The sequence below is a fragment of the Toxorhynchites rutilus genome, chromosome 2 (genome assembly GCF_029784135.1).
Source record: "Toxorhynchites rutilus septentrionalis strain SRP chromosome 2, ASM2978413v1, whole genome shotgun sequence".
Taxonomy (NCBI): domain Eukaryota; kingdom Metazoa; phylum Arthropoda; class Insecta; order Diptera; family Culicidae; genus Toxorhynchites; species Toxorhynchites rutilus.
The window spans coordinates 173,183,865-173,199,048 of NC_073745.1; positions in this window are offsets into that span (position 1 = coordinate 173,183,865).

A 15,184-nucleotide genomic window follows, 5' to 3' on the forward strand; every position below is an offset into this window, starting at 1 on the left:
GCTATCAAAAATTAGGCTGTCAAAAAAGTCCTGCGGTATTTTTTTTAAATTTTCATTTGTTCATAAAATTAGTTACAATCATCTGTTTTAAGTCAAATATGCGCCGTTTTGTTCGATGACTTGTTCCCAACGAGATGCCAACTTCATAATACCCCTGTTATAGAAGCTCGCTTCCTTATTGGCAAAAAACTCGGATAGCCAATTTGTCACAGGCCTCTTCTGGCGCGTCACCAAAGAAGTGTGTGGCCTGGCGTTGTCCTGATGGAAGACAATGCGGCCTCTGTTTATCAAAGATGGCCTCTTCTTCATGAGTGCTACCTTCAAGCGGTCCAGTTGTTGGCAGTACAGGTCCGAATTGAGCGTTTGGCCATAGGGAAGCAGCTCATAATAGATTATTCCTTGACAATCCCACCAAACACACACGGATTTTCTCTTTATTTTGCTTTATATTTGCGACACGAACGACTTAACCAAACAAAGCACTGTCAAGGACTATATTATAGCGCGCAAAAATACCTTTCCAACAAGCTTAGTATGATACAATGAATACAACTAGAACTACGCGCTTACAACGACACCTCGCGGAAATACCACAGGACTTTTTTGACAGCCTAATATTAGTGTACGGGGGTTTACTATCGCCAACAATTTTTCTAAGAATGTATGCCAAAAGATGCCGGATGATACTCCACCCATTCCGGGAGTTGTTAGATGCGTGGACTGCGATGAGAAGGGATCCAGAACATTGTCCAGTGTGACAAATGAAAATCCTGGTGGCATTTTGAATGCACTGGCGTCGACGCCTCGGTGAGCGACCGGGAGTGAAAGCGTACTCAGTGCGAAACCGCCCTTAGCGAATCGGTTATAAGCAGTAAATCCAACCGAAGCAAATCCTTAGTCGCTCACGATATGAAACGGTTGAAGCGCCAGCAGGAGATCGAACGGAAGCAGTAAGAGCTAGATCTGAAGAGGAGGTTCCTGTAGAAGGAGCAAGAATGATCTGGACAATGCCAAAGTGGCAGACTATACCAGAAGTCAGAACTCCCGGATTAGTCAACGAAGACGCGATCATCGTGTACAACAGTGGTTAAACAAGACCCATAATGATGATGAAAAAGGGGCGGTAGGTGGAGCACCATTACAAGCTGTCTCGAATTGCGTCCGCAGCTAGCGCTCTGTATGCAGCGAATGGATCATGTTATTAGCTAGCAGTCAGCGAACCAGGTACAAGTGATTGTAAGTCAAGCGGGGCCCTCCACCCGCTGGAAATAAAGGCAGATCCAGCTTGTTTGACAGGAGTCCTCCCACAACCAAACAATACAATCGTCTCCTATCTCAGGGTGAACCACACAGAAACTCGCTTCCAAGCTTTCACGACTGGCTCCCTATTGGAAACAATCCTCCTTTAACCCTTTGAATACGGTGGAGCGCGATAGCGCTCCTCCTGTTATATGCCAAAAGTGCGGGGAGCGCGATAGCGCTCTTCTTGTTTGATATTAATATTTTTGACTTGGCACCTCTTAACGTAGGATTGCGTCTTTGGGGGACATTTTTAAAATATAACTTCACGCGCTTCGTGCAGCAAATGATAATTACGAATGAAATATATAAAAATATATACAAATAAGGAAGTTAATGTTAATACATTTTTTAAAACCCACTTTAATGTGTGTTTTTTATTAATATAACTTTTGTTACATAATCAGTTATCTGCGTTCTTTAGTATTTTTTAAAAAATACTCAAACTCATCCGCATTTTTGGCATATGCTCACAAAAATTGCTCCGCACTCAAACGGTTAAACCACAAGTGTTCACCCCAAGAAAAACAGCTTTCGCAGTAGCAGTAGTTTTGGGTTGGTAAACGACTGTATAATGCGTACAATGGGTACTTTACGTACCTGCGGTACAAAATAGACCCCAATTTTGGTCCTCAGCCTCTTTCCAGTAACTCCTATCCCTACCTCCCCGTGGTGCCACCCGGGATACGAGCAACCATTGTTAAGATCAGGTAACCAACCCCGGTGGGATCTAGGTCGTATGCTGACAGGGAAGGTGAAGCTGTCTCATTTAGTCTCATGTTAGGAGCGGCACACGACAGCGTCTGACCCGAAGCGGGCGGCTGAGTCAAGAAACGTGTTGTCTCGAACACTATAGCTAAGATGGTAGCCCCATCACGAGACTCGGTAGCGTGGCCCTAGTTAGGCAACCTACCTAAAATAACCTACTACGAATACTCAATTAATTACGACTCGGAACATCCGGCATGGACCCAGGCAACGAAATAAGGACATGGAATGGAAGCTTGGTACCTGGAACTGCAGATCGCTAAATTTCGTGGGTGGCGAAAGATTACACACGATAACACACAAGTTCGGTATCGTGGCTTTGCAGTAAATCTGTCGCAAGAGTGAGAAGGTGTGGAAGGTCAGCGGCGGTAAGGCCCAGTTCTACCAGAGCGGTGGGTCGACCAACGAGCTAGGAACGGGCTTTGTAGTGTTGGGCACAATGTTGGATCGCGTTATTAATTAGAAAGCGATCAAGGAAAGGATGTGTGTTTTGAGGATAAAAGACCTACAACTACAGTATTATCAACGTGCACTGTCCGCACGAAGGCAGACCCGACGACGAGAAGGAAGCGTTCTATGCGCAGCTGGAAGAAACATACGACAGCTGTTCACCTCGGGACATCAAGATCGTCATCGGGGATATGAACGCCCAGGTTGGTAGGGAAGCAATGTACAGACCGGTGATAGGCCCTTGCAGTCTACACACCGACACGAACGACAACGGCCAGCGGTGCATCAACTTTGCAGCTTCCCGAGGCCTGGTGATCAGAAGCCCTTCCTCCCCCCGCAAGGATATCCATAAGGCCACTTGGAGATCACATGACCAACATAAAACAAACCAAATTGACCACGTCCTCATCGAAGGCCGATTTTTCTCAAACATCACTAACATACGCTCCCTGCGCGGTGCGGATATTGACTCGGATCATTACCTAGTAGGAGTTCATGTGCGCTCAAAACTACCGAGAGCTTACAACTCACGGCAAAACCGCCCTCCTCGGTTTAACATTCGCCAGTTAGAAGACCCGCAAGCTGCCGAGAATTAAGCGCGCCTGTTGAATGAGGCACTACCCTCCTCTGAGGAGAATTTGGCCATATATTGACGAGCGCGGAATAAGTTGACCACGATACTGAGGCGAAAAAAGCCAGCAGGAGGACAGGGACCGTGACGAATTGGAAAAACTATTTCAGGCTAATGATACGCGCAAGTTCTATGAGAAGGTGAACCAATCTCGTAAGAGATACACATCTTATCAAGTCATGTGTAGGGACGAGGAAGAAAACCTGATTACAAGCGAGTGCGAGGTGGTTGACAGGTGGCAGCAGTTCTTCGATAAGCATCTCAATGGCGAGATAGGAGTGCCTTCAAACAAAAATGATGTCCCGGCCCCCGATCTCCAGGAGATCCAGCGAGAAATCGGGCTGCTGAAGGCAAATAGAGCAGCTGAGACCAACTTCCGGCCGATCTCTATAAACACGGTAAAAATACACTGGCAACGGCACTTTTTTGGGTAATATCCAGGATTTGGGAGGAGAAATTACCGGAAGAATATTGTTTGGTATTGTTTGTCCCATCTATAAAAAGGGCGATCAGTTTGAGTGCGACAACTACCGCGGCATAACGCCAGTTACTGGGTGCTCTCCCAGATTCTAACACGTCGTCTATCTCCGATAGCTAAAGGCTTCGTAGAGCAGTACCAAGCGGGCTTCATGGGGGGCCTGCGCCAATACAGTTCAGATTTTTGCCCTCCGACAAATCCTCCAGAAATGTCGGGAGTACAACGTGGCCACTCATCACATATTCATGGACTTTAAGGCAGCTTATGATACAGTCGATCGAGAACAGCTATGGCAGATCATGCACGACTACGGGTTTTCGGACAAACTGGCACGGCTGATCAAAGCTACCTTGGAGCGAGCTATGTGCTACGTGCACATTTCGGGGGCACTCTCCGAGCCCTTTTAAATCACGCAGAGGTTTAAGGGAAGGGGATGGAGTATCCTGTATGCTATTCAATATAGCCCTCGAGGGTGTAATCCGACGTGCGGGCATCGAAACGAGGGCACAATTTTCAACAAAATTACCCAACTCCTGGGCTTCGCAGATGATATTGACTCAATAACAAGAAATTTTGCGACGGCTGAGACAAACTACGCCAGACTTAAGGAGGCCAGGAGGGTGGAATTACTAATTATTGCGTCAAAAACCAAGTACACGGTGGGAAGAGGCTCAAAGGAGAAAACGGTGAGCCTCCCACGGATAGTAACAGTGGACGGCGATGAACTGGAAGTTGGAAGATGAATTCGTGTATTTGGGATCCCTAATCACCGCCGACAACAATACCTCGAAAGAGATCCAATGACGCATTCAAGCTGGAAATCGTGCATACTTTGCGATCCGCAAGACGCTTCGGTCAAGGAGAATACGGCGTCGCACAAATCTAACGGTGTACAAAACCTTAATAAGACTAGTGGTCTTTTATGGACTCGAGACTGTGACGCTGCTTACGGAGGACATACGCGCTCGGGCTATCTTTGAGCGAAAAGTGCTGCGGACTATTTTTGGTGGAGTACAAACGGAGAGCGGAGAGTGGCGCAGACATATAAACCACGAGCTACAGGCACTACTTGGAAAGATTCCTATTGTACACCTGGCGAAAGTCGGGAGGTTACGGTGGGCCGGACATGTCGCGAGGATGCCGGACGTGCAGTGAAATCCCTTCTCTTCAATGACCCCGCCGGCACCAGAAATAGAGGGGCTCAACGAGCAAGGTGGCTCGACCAGATCGAAGCCGACTTGCGAGTGATGGGACGCTTACGAAATTAGCGACGAGTGGCCCAGGACCGAGTAGAATGGAGACGAATAATTGAGACAGCTGAGACAGCTCAACTGATTATGTATGTAGGTAGTAGCTCCGCAACTAGGTCCAACATCGCAACAGCTCGTAGCTCGGCAGTCCTTGGCTAGGGATCTGTCGACATTCAATAGGAATCCAGCAGAATGTCCCGCAGGTCATCGAGACACTGCAAATGCGATATGGATGTCCGAAAATTCTCATCAATGCTTTGCTCCAGAAAGTTCCAGCCCCAAGGATCGACTTGGGGAACGTAGACCTGACAACGTTCTGTGCTTACATGCAGCAAGTCGTCGAGGAGCCACGAGCGTGCATTCGTTTGAGTCAAATGAAAAAGGACGCAAGGAAGAGAACAGGGAAAGGGCAAAGTGAAGCAGAAAGGTTACGACCATACCATCAACATGCGTCCGGAACTTCTGGATCATCCGAAGCAGCTGAGCAGAGGCCGGCCGACAAGATTCAATGCGTAAATTGTAGCAAGCAAGGACGTCGCATCAAGGACTGCGGAGAGTTTAGGGCTCTCAGCATCGATATCGTTGGCGGAAAATTCGTTCGTTGGGTGTCTGCCAAAACTGCCTTTTCAGCCGAAGTTCCTGCCCAACTGTTACACGTTGCGGTATTAACGGGTGCCAGTATCGACATAATCCTATTCTGTACTCTTCGCCCAGATCATCAGATTCAGATGCAGACACAGGTAGCTGGTAATCACACTCACCGTCTGCAGAGTTCGAGTGTATTCTTTATGATTGTTCCGGTTACTCTATACGGGAACAACGGCCAGATAAATAACTTCGCTTTCTCGATGAAGGATTTTCAGTAACGCCCGACGTAACATCCGACAACCAGTAGCCGCTCTGTCTGCGATAGATGGCAAACGCCTCCCGAACCGAGAAATCTTCAATGAGTGTGTCCATCTCCATCTCCGGAGAAGACAAGAAAAAAAAAGCACCAGATCGAACCTACCAACGCAAAACCTCAATTTGGAGGATGCAGCGCCCCGAATACTTGAAGTACTTGCCGCAGCAGAGCTGGCAGAGCTTGGCTGGTGCGTTTACGGTCAGCAACAATATCAACAGAACGCCTACTGTTTCCACATATGTAGTGGCACGCATAGTGATCATCTCCACGAAGCGTTGAAACAGTACCTTTCGGCGCAATGCTCCGTTCAGCGGTAGCACTCCGACTGAGCACACTGCCGTAGAGTAAGGGTTAAACGCCAAGGAACATGCCCAGCAATACCATCAGGCTGCGCAGCGGATAGTCGACAATCACTACGTCGATGACAATCTCGAAAGCATCGGGGATGAAAAGGAAGCGAAGATGATTGCGGCTAAGGTGCGCACCATCCATCGCCAGGTTGGCTTTGTTTTGAGGAATTGGAGTTCGAACTGCAAAGCAATACTGGAGTCTCTGGGGAAACCTGGGACCAACGAAGACGAGAGCATCAATCTGGTCGACAAGCAGCATACTGAGAGGGTTCTCGGAGTGCTATGGATGCCAGCGACTGACGAACTATGACACACATGAGCGAGGAGGTACGTGCATCTATCGAAAGCGGTACTCGTCCAACGAAACGAGACCTAAGATTTTTTTACGCAGGGGATTGAATTTTATTATAAATTGTCGCGGTACACCATAATATATGTACTTTGAGTATTTTCTCAAATTTTCATTTCCAAGCCTATTGATGGAAAAAGATGGGGAAAAAGAAGAAAAACTCAGTTTTTCACTATAGCTCTTATGGTGAACCATATAGGAGAATTATCTCATTATTATCTGAAAAAAATCACATATATCTATAAAAGTCGTAGGAACACATTTAAATACGAATTAAAGAAGTACTGAATCTGTAAATACTAAAAAAAAAATCAATATTTCAAGATTTTTTTAGTACTTCAATTTTTTAGGAATTTATTTTTTGATTATATTTCTCGATACTATCAGCATTTTTTTAAGTTTTTTATCTCAATGCTATTGAGAATGTCGTGCATAAAATTGAAAGGCACGTTTTTCACCATAGATCCTATGATCCTATTCGAAAGATAGTCAATGTAGTTCGTTCATTTTATTATTTGAATTATTTTTGCCCCTGACAACAATACCTATTTTATAGTGTTGATTATCATTAGAAAAATCACACTCCTGATCTCTTTTGACATTTTAATTGGATCTTTTTTGACAGCCGTTTTGATTCAGTCCGCACTATCTAGCTCGAGAGTAAGTCCACAATCGATATTTTATATGGATATAGAGATAAAGTAAATGGAATTCGGAAGAAAATAATGAGCTTCCGGACAATGTTGAAAAAAACCGAAGATTTTAAGACAAATTGTTACCATTGATAAGGCTATAATTTTTATCAATAAAAATATGAAATAGAAAACAGAAACAAACTTGAAATGAAATTTAAGCGAAAAAAATAGAATTTCTTGATTTTTTATTCAAAACCGAAGGAATGTCCACGTGGACAACAGGGGTAGGGGTATAAAGAATGTCCATGTTTGTCCACGGAGGGGAAAGGAGATGTCTAAAATCATGCTTTTTCTGTCCACATGGTATGTGGACAGTCCCAAATCTCGTGAGCGGTCCGCAAAGTGTTAACACTTTGGCGTCCGGCGACACCACAGTGGTTAGTGGTTACGTGCGCATAGTAGCATTCTGTTGGAGTTTTATTTAAGTAACAATAACTCAAGTTTAATGTTTTTATAAATAGGGAAGGTGGGGAAAACGGACATATTAAGAAGAACTTTTATTATGTCTTTCGAAACTCATGTTTTTCCAAACTTAAATGCAGTTTCTTGCATTTCAATATACACCAGATGTGTTGCCGATCACGTGTTAGGCGACGATAGGAGAGCAAAAGTTTTGCTTCGAGGTGTATCGGTTGTGTTGCCAATCAGATGTTTTCGACCGAAGACGATGGGAGAGCAAAAGCCGCATGCATCGGTTGTGTTGCCAATCAGATGTTTTCGACCGAGGACGATGTGAGAGCAAAAGTTTTGGACCGAGGTGCTTTGGGTGTGATGTCAATCACATGTTTTCGACAGAGGACGATGAGAGAGCTAAAGTTTTTGGTCGAAAACACCAGGGGTGACATTGCGCAGTAACTCGTTTCGAGATAATTCAAACTAGAATCGAATTGATTTCAGTATTATGTATCATTTTCAGTGTACTAGATTTCGAGCAAAATTTGTCTCGAAGAGAAATGTCAAGTTTTTAGGTTTGCTATTGCAAATATGAATGCCGAAAAACAAATTTGATTTGATGTTATATAAGAATTGTGATCAAAAAGAAAAGATCGCGAAATGTTTTTTGACGATAGCGATAGTGAAGAAGAGAGCACGCTTATTCCACAGAGGCGATAAAAGAGGGATAAAAGTGATCCTCTTTCGCTAAGTGAAAATGAGTGAGTTTGTTTTATATACGTTTTCGATATAAATGATAATAATCATTTTTTGTTTTAAGGTTTCGGCAGTATTTCAGGGTTATCAGAGAAGCATTTAAAAATGTTTTGGATACAACAGTGTTCCAACCAACTTACACATGTATTTGAATCGGAAAGGATTTCACAGTATCAACGCTATGATAGTAAGTAGCAATAAATAGCATATATAAATATGTGTACTCAACGTGGTTTTTTGAAAAGATTACCGATCATAAATATCGGGTTTTGGCCATAAATCCCTGCTACGGCGGAGCCGCTCACGACTCGTTTGTGTGAAATATGAGTACAGAGCAAGAGTTTTTTTTTAAAGAACATTTTCGGAATGGAGAGTCGAGATTACTAGGTAATTTTATACGTCAGTTGATTTGGTGATTGATAAAACCTTTTTGATTCTCAGGTGATAGTGGATATGGGTTAGCACCATGGTTGTTAACGCCATACCGAGTAGCAGCTGAAGGCTCTGGAGAAGATATTTTCAACAAGGCGCATTCTACCGCAAGTTGTTCTGTAGAAAGAGGTATTGGTGCTTTGAAGTCTTGATGGAGATGTCTTTCATCCGACCGCAAGCTTAGATACAGCCCACAAAAACGACCATCATAAACGAGCTTTCGACTGAATGCTGGAAAACTGCTCTATGCCGACGATCTGAAAATTTATAGATCAATAACATCCCATCTGGACTGTTGCGCGCTTCAGGCTGACGTAGAGGAGCTACGGCGGATAACGGAATGAAATTGAATATCAAAAAATGCAAAACAGTGTCGTTCACCCGCCGGCAGTCTCGAATTGAATTTCATTATTCAGTCGGGCCTGAAACACTAGAATGTGTTGATTCCATTCGCGACCTTGGAGTCGTCCTAGATACTAAGCTTCAATGAGCATATCTGCGTCACTACCGCTAAAGCGTTTGCTGCCCTTGGATTTGTTCGTCGGTGCACCAATAACTTCAAAGATGTCTACGCAATCAAATCGCTATACTGCTATTAGTACGTAGCATTAGTATTATATTTATATTATAGTATTAGTACATGCTGTCTGCGTGTGGTCTCCGTTTCACATCACCCAAATCACACGAATGGAGAGAGTACAGCATAGTTTCATTAGATATGCTCTCCGACAACTGCCTTGGACAGATCCAGACCATCTCCCCGACTACTTGAGCCGCTGCAGACTTCACGTTCTTCACGCTGCAGACTTCACGTTCGCGTTGGAATCGTTAGCTTCTAGACGTGCCAACATTCAAAAAATATTTGTGTTTGATCTGTTAAATGGAAACTTCGATTGTCCATCCTTATTATATAATGTATCATTCTATGTACCATTTCGAAACTACGTGAGCGAGATCTATTGTTTATCAATCGCCAATCGCCTTCCTACGGATTCCATAACCCCTTAGAGAATTGTTTCCGTGAATTCAAATAGTGCTTGTGCTGTGTTCGATTTTAACGTGTCCAAAACTATCTTTAAAAATAGGATTAAGAATTTAATATAAGGATTCAGTCTGAGGAATTATAAACAATTCGAGACGGTGATAAATAAATAATAAATAATAAAAAGCTGCTACAAAACCTGTTTTTGTGCGGTTTTTTTTGTACGATTTTTTTTTTGTGCGGTTTTTTTTGTGCGGTGTATGAAAAGAAGTATATTTGACGAAGTTATCGTCCATTTTTTTTTTCGATGGTTTATATGCATTTCAGTGCGAAAAAAGTATATTTGCGTCTCAATTATCTACTTCTGGAATCATTCACTTCCTCCCACGCTCTAAGTTTTTCTAAGTTTTTGCATGACATGATATCTAACAGCATCACATTTCGGCATGCAACTGAAAGCACAAAACAGCCAACGCGCAACCGAAGAGGCAAACTGGCAAAGCAGGGAAACAAAAAGAAATTGAACGGTGAACGGCGTGGATATGAGTTATTTTCTTGGTGGAAACTTTTTTTATGCGGTCCCTATCCCCCGCACAAAAAAAAGGTTTGTCTGTAAAATGTACCGTTTAATTTTAATGATCTGTTATTACTAGAAGATACACCGTTAGTAACAAATGAAGTAGGTAGTGTTTGCGGCTTAGAACGCAGAGCACAAAGGATTCGAGACGCTATCAGGGATTCTTTGCATTCCTGATATGTAGAAAAAACTTATTTTTGTGTAATAATAAACGTTAAATATCAAAAATCGAGGCAATTTTTTTAGTCTGGTATGACTTATTTTCTCAACTGCGACCATATTTTTTATCTATTGTTACATGCCTCACTCGTAAGTATACTCGATAAGAAACATAACCACCAATTTTCACGAAAATCTGAGAACCACTATATCGGTTTTACATGGAATGGCTTATGTAATATCTGCAACCATAAATCAAACAACAATGAAGGTAATGGTATTGAATTAAAGAGACTTTAAACTCTGAGAGTTCATTCGTCTCTAAACAACAATGAAGATTCTTTTGATTGGTTTTATTGAAGTATTTTGTTTTTTTTTCAGATTTACTCGTCATATTTTGAAGCAGTCTTAAAGTCTATCGGTTCAGCCGATAGTTGCGTACATATTTGGCAAAACATAAAATTCTGATAAGCGCTATCAGAATTTTATGTTTTGCCAAATATGTACGCAACTATCGGCTGAACCGATAGACTTTAAGACTGCTTCAAAATATGACGAGTAAATCTGAAAAAAAAACAAAATACTTCAATAACCGCCCGAGTTTTTTACTTGTCTAGAAAAACCTACTCCACTTTTATCTTGAGTTTCCGACATTCAACATAAAATACTCCTAGCAGAAAGCTGCCAGCATAAAAACAATGTGTATGTGTGACAGATGAAAATTCTCTTAAAGACGTTCTAGTAGGGGTGAACATTGAAAATAATGTCTGAATAATTCGAAAAGACAATCCGCGAAGCCCGTCTAAAGGAGAGCTTGGGCTGTAGAGGGTTAAATTGCGCAGAATAATTGATGTATATATTAAAAGTTATTAATAGTTATTAATCCTAAACAATAATTAAAAAAAAAATCTTATTCATAACACTCAACATCAACAATGTCTGTTTTATTTGACGCAAGTTGCTTCAACTGTAAAGCAAGCATTTGTTTTTTTTTTTAATTTTTAAGCTTTCTCGGTTTACCTCCAATGCGTCCTTTTGCGTCTCGTTGCATTGTTCTTTGGCCAGAACGTATCTTCGGAAAAGTTCTAGTTTTTCTTTTTTTGGGTTGGTTCGCATGCTCGCCTTCGTTCTATCACCATATTGCATGTGAAGTTTATTTCGTTCTTCCGCTTCTATACGACCGCCTTCCAATTTTTCTTCAAGGTATTCTTTGGGGATACCATTGTTCTCTTCTTCTGCTTGAATTTCCGGCGGAGGTTCTAGCGTTTCATGAAGTGATGGGCGGCGCCTTATTCGAATACCAAATGAATTGGCCTTAGCTATTCCACAGACGGCAGCGTTCAATCCGACAGATCTCACCACGCTTTCTTCAAACATATTCAAACGTTTTATTTGGTCCTCCTCCCGTTTTATTTTGCACTCACGTGTTTTCGACCGAGGACGATGGGAGAGCAAAAGTTTTGGATCGAGGTGCTTCGGGTGTGATGTCAATCACATGTTTTCGACCAAGGACGATGGGAGAGCAAAAGTTTTGGATCGAGGTGCTTCGGGTGTGATGTCAATCACATGTTTTCGACCGAGGACGATGGGAGAGCAAAAGCTTTGGACCGAGGTGCTTCGGGTGTGATGTCAATCACATGTTTTCGACCAAGGACGATGGAAGAGCAAAAGTTTTGGATTGAGGTGCTTCGGGTGTGATGTCAATCACATGTTTTCGACCGAGGACGATGGGAGAGCAAAATTTTGTCTCGAGGTGCTTCGGTTGTGTTGCCAATCAGGTGTTCTCGACCGAGGACGATGGGAGAGCAAAAGTTTTGGATCGAGGTGCTTCGGGTGTGATGTCAATAACATGTTTTCGACCAAGGACGATGGGAGAGCAAAAGTTTTGGATCGAGGTGCTTCGGGTGTGATGTCAATCACATGTTTTCGACCGAGGACGATGGGAGAGCAAAATTTTGTCTCGAGGTGCTTCGGTTGTGTTGCCAATCAGGTGTTCTCGACCGAGGACGATGGGAGAGCAAAAGTTTTGGATCGAGGTGCTTCGGGTGTGTTGCCAATCAGGTGTTCTCGACCGAGGACGATGGGAGAGCAAAAGTTTTGGATCGAGGTGCTTCGGGTGTGATGTCAATCACATGTTTTCGACCGAGGACGATGGGAGAGCAAAAGTTTTGGATCGAGGTGCTTCGGGTGTGATGTCAATCACATGTTTTCGACAAAGGACGATGGGAGAGCAAAATTTTGTCTCGAGGTGCTTCGGTTGTGTTGCCAATCAGGTGTTCTCGACCGAGGACGATGGGAGAGCAAAAGTTTTGGATCGAGGTGCTTCGGGTGTGTTGCCAATCAGGTGTTCTAGACCGAGGACGATGGGAGAGCAAAAGTTTTGGATCGAGGTGCTTCGGGTGTGATGTCAATCACATGTTTTCGACCGAGGACAATGGGAGAGCAAAAGTTTTGGATCGAGGTGCTTCGGGTGTGTTGCCAATCAGGTGTTCTCGACCGAGGACGATGGGAGAGCAAAAGTTTTGGATCGAGGTGCTTCGGGTGTGATGTCAATCACAGGTTTTCGACCGAGGACGATGGGAGAGCAAAAGTTTTGGATCGAGGTGCTTCGGGTGTGATGTCAATCACATGTTTTCGACCGAGGACGATGGGAAAGCAAAATTTTGTCTCGAGGTGCTTCGGTTGTGTTGCCAATCAGGTGTTCTCGACCGAGGACGATGGGAGAGCAAAAGTTTTGGATCGAGGTGCTTCGGGTGTGATGTCAATCACATGTTTTCGACCAAGGACGATGGGAGAGCAAAAGTTTTGGATCGAGGTGCTTCGGGTGTGTTGCCAATCAGGTGTTCTAGACCGAGGACGATGGGAGAGCAAAAGTTTTGGATCGAGGTGCTTCGGGTGTGATGTCAATCACATGTTTTCGACCGAGGACGATGGGAGAGCAAAATTTTTTCTCGAGGTGCTTCGGTTGTGTTGCCAATCAGGTGTTCTGGACCGAGGACGATGGGAGAGCAAAAGTTTTGGATCGAGGTGCTTCGGGTGTGATGTCAATCACATGTTTTCGACCGAGGACGATGGGAGAGCAAAAGTTTTGGATCGAGGTGCTTCGGGTGTGATGTCAATCACATGTTTTCGACCGAGGACGATGGGAGAGCAAAAGTTTTGGATCGAGGTGCTTCGGGTGTGATGTCAATCACATGTTTTCGACCGAGGACGATGGGAGAGCAAAAGTTTTGGATCGAGGTGCTTCGGGTGTGTTGCCAATCAGGTGTTCTCGACCGAGGACGATGGGAGAGCAAAAGTTTTGGATCGAGGTGCTTCGGGTGTGTTGCCAATCAGGTGTTCTCGACCGAGGACGATGGGAGAGCAAAAGTTTTGGATCGAGGTGCTTCGGGTGTGATGTCAATCACATGTTTTCGACCGAGGACGATGGGAGAGCAAAAGTTTTGGATCGAGGTGCTTCGGGTGTGTTGCCAATCAGGTGTTCTCGACCGAGGACGATGGGAGAGCAAAAGTTTTGGATCGAGGTGCTTCGGGTGTGATGTCAATCACATGTTTTCGACCAAGGACGATGGGAGAGCAAAAGTTTTGGATCGAGGTGCTTCGGGTGTGTTGCCAATCAGGTGTTCTCGACCGAGGACGATGGGAGAGCAAAAGTTTTGGATCGAGGTGCTTCGGGTGTGATGTCAATCACATGTTTTCGACCAAGGACGATGGGAGAGCAAAAGTTTTGGATCGAGGTGCTTCGGGTGTGATGTCAATCACATGTTTTCGACCGAGGACGATGGGAGAGCGAAAGTTTTGGATCGAGGTGCTTCGGGTGTGATGTCAATCACATGTTTTCGACCGAGGACGATGGGAGAGCAAAAGTTTTGGATCGAGGTGCTTCGGGTGTGTTGCCAATCAGGTGTTCTCGACCGAGAACGATGGGAGAGCAAAAGTTTTGGATCGAGGTGCTTCGGGTGTGATGTCAATCACATGTTTTCGACCGAGGACGATGGGAGAGCAAAAGTTTTGGATCGAGGTGCTTCGGGTGTGATGTCAATCACATGTTTTCGACCGAGGACGATGGGAGAGCAAAAGTTTTGGATCGAGGTGCTTCGGGTGTGTTGCCAATCAGGTGTTCTCGACCGAGGACGATGGGAGAGCAAAAGTTTTGGATCGAGATGCTTCGGGTGTGTTGCCAATCAGGTGTTCTCGACCGAGGACGATGGGAGAGCAAAAGTTTTGGATCGAGGTGCTTCGGGTGTGATGTCAATCACATGTTTTCGACCGAGGACGATGGGAAAGCAAAATTTTGTCTCGAGGTGCTTCGGTTGTGTTGCCAATCAGGTGTTCTCGACCGAGGACGATGGGAGAGCAAAAGTTTTGGATCGAGGTGCTTCGGGTGTGATGTCAATCACATGTTTTCGACCAAGGACGATGGGAGAGCAAAAGTTTTGGATCGAGGTGCTTCGGGTGTGATGTCAATCACATGTTTTCGACCGAGGACGATGGGAGAGCAAAAGCTTTGGACCGAGGTGCTTCGGGTGTGATGTCAATCACATGTTTTCGACCGAGGACGATGGGAGAGCAAAAGTTTTGGATCGAGGTGCTTCGGGTGTGATGTCAATCACATGTTTTCGACCGAGGACGATGGGAGAGCAAAAGCTTTGGACCGAGGTGCTTCGGGTGTGATGTCAATCACATGTTTTCGACCGAGGACGATGGGAGA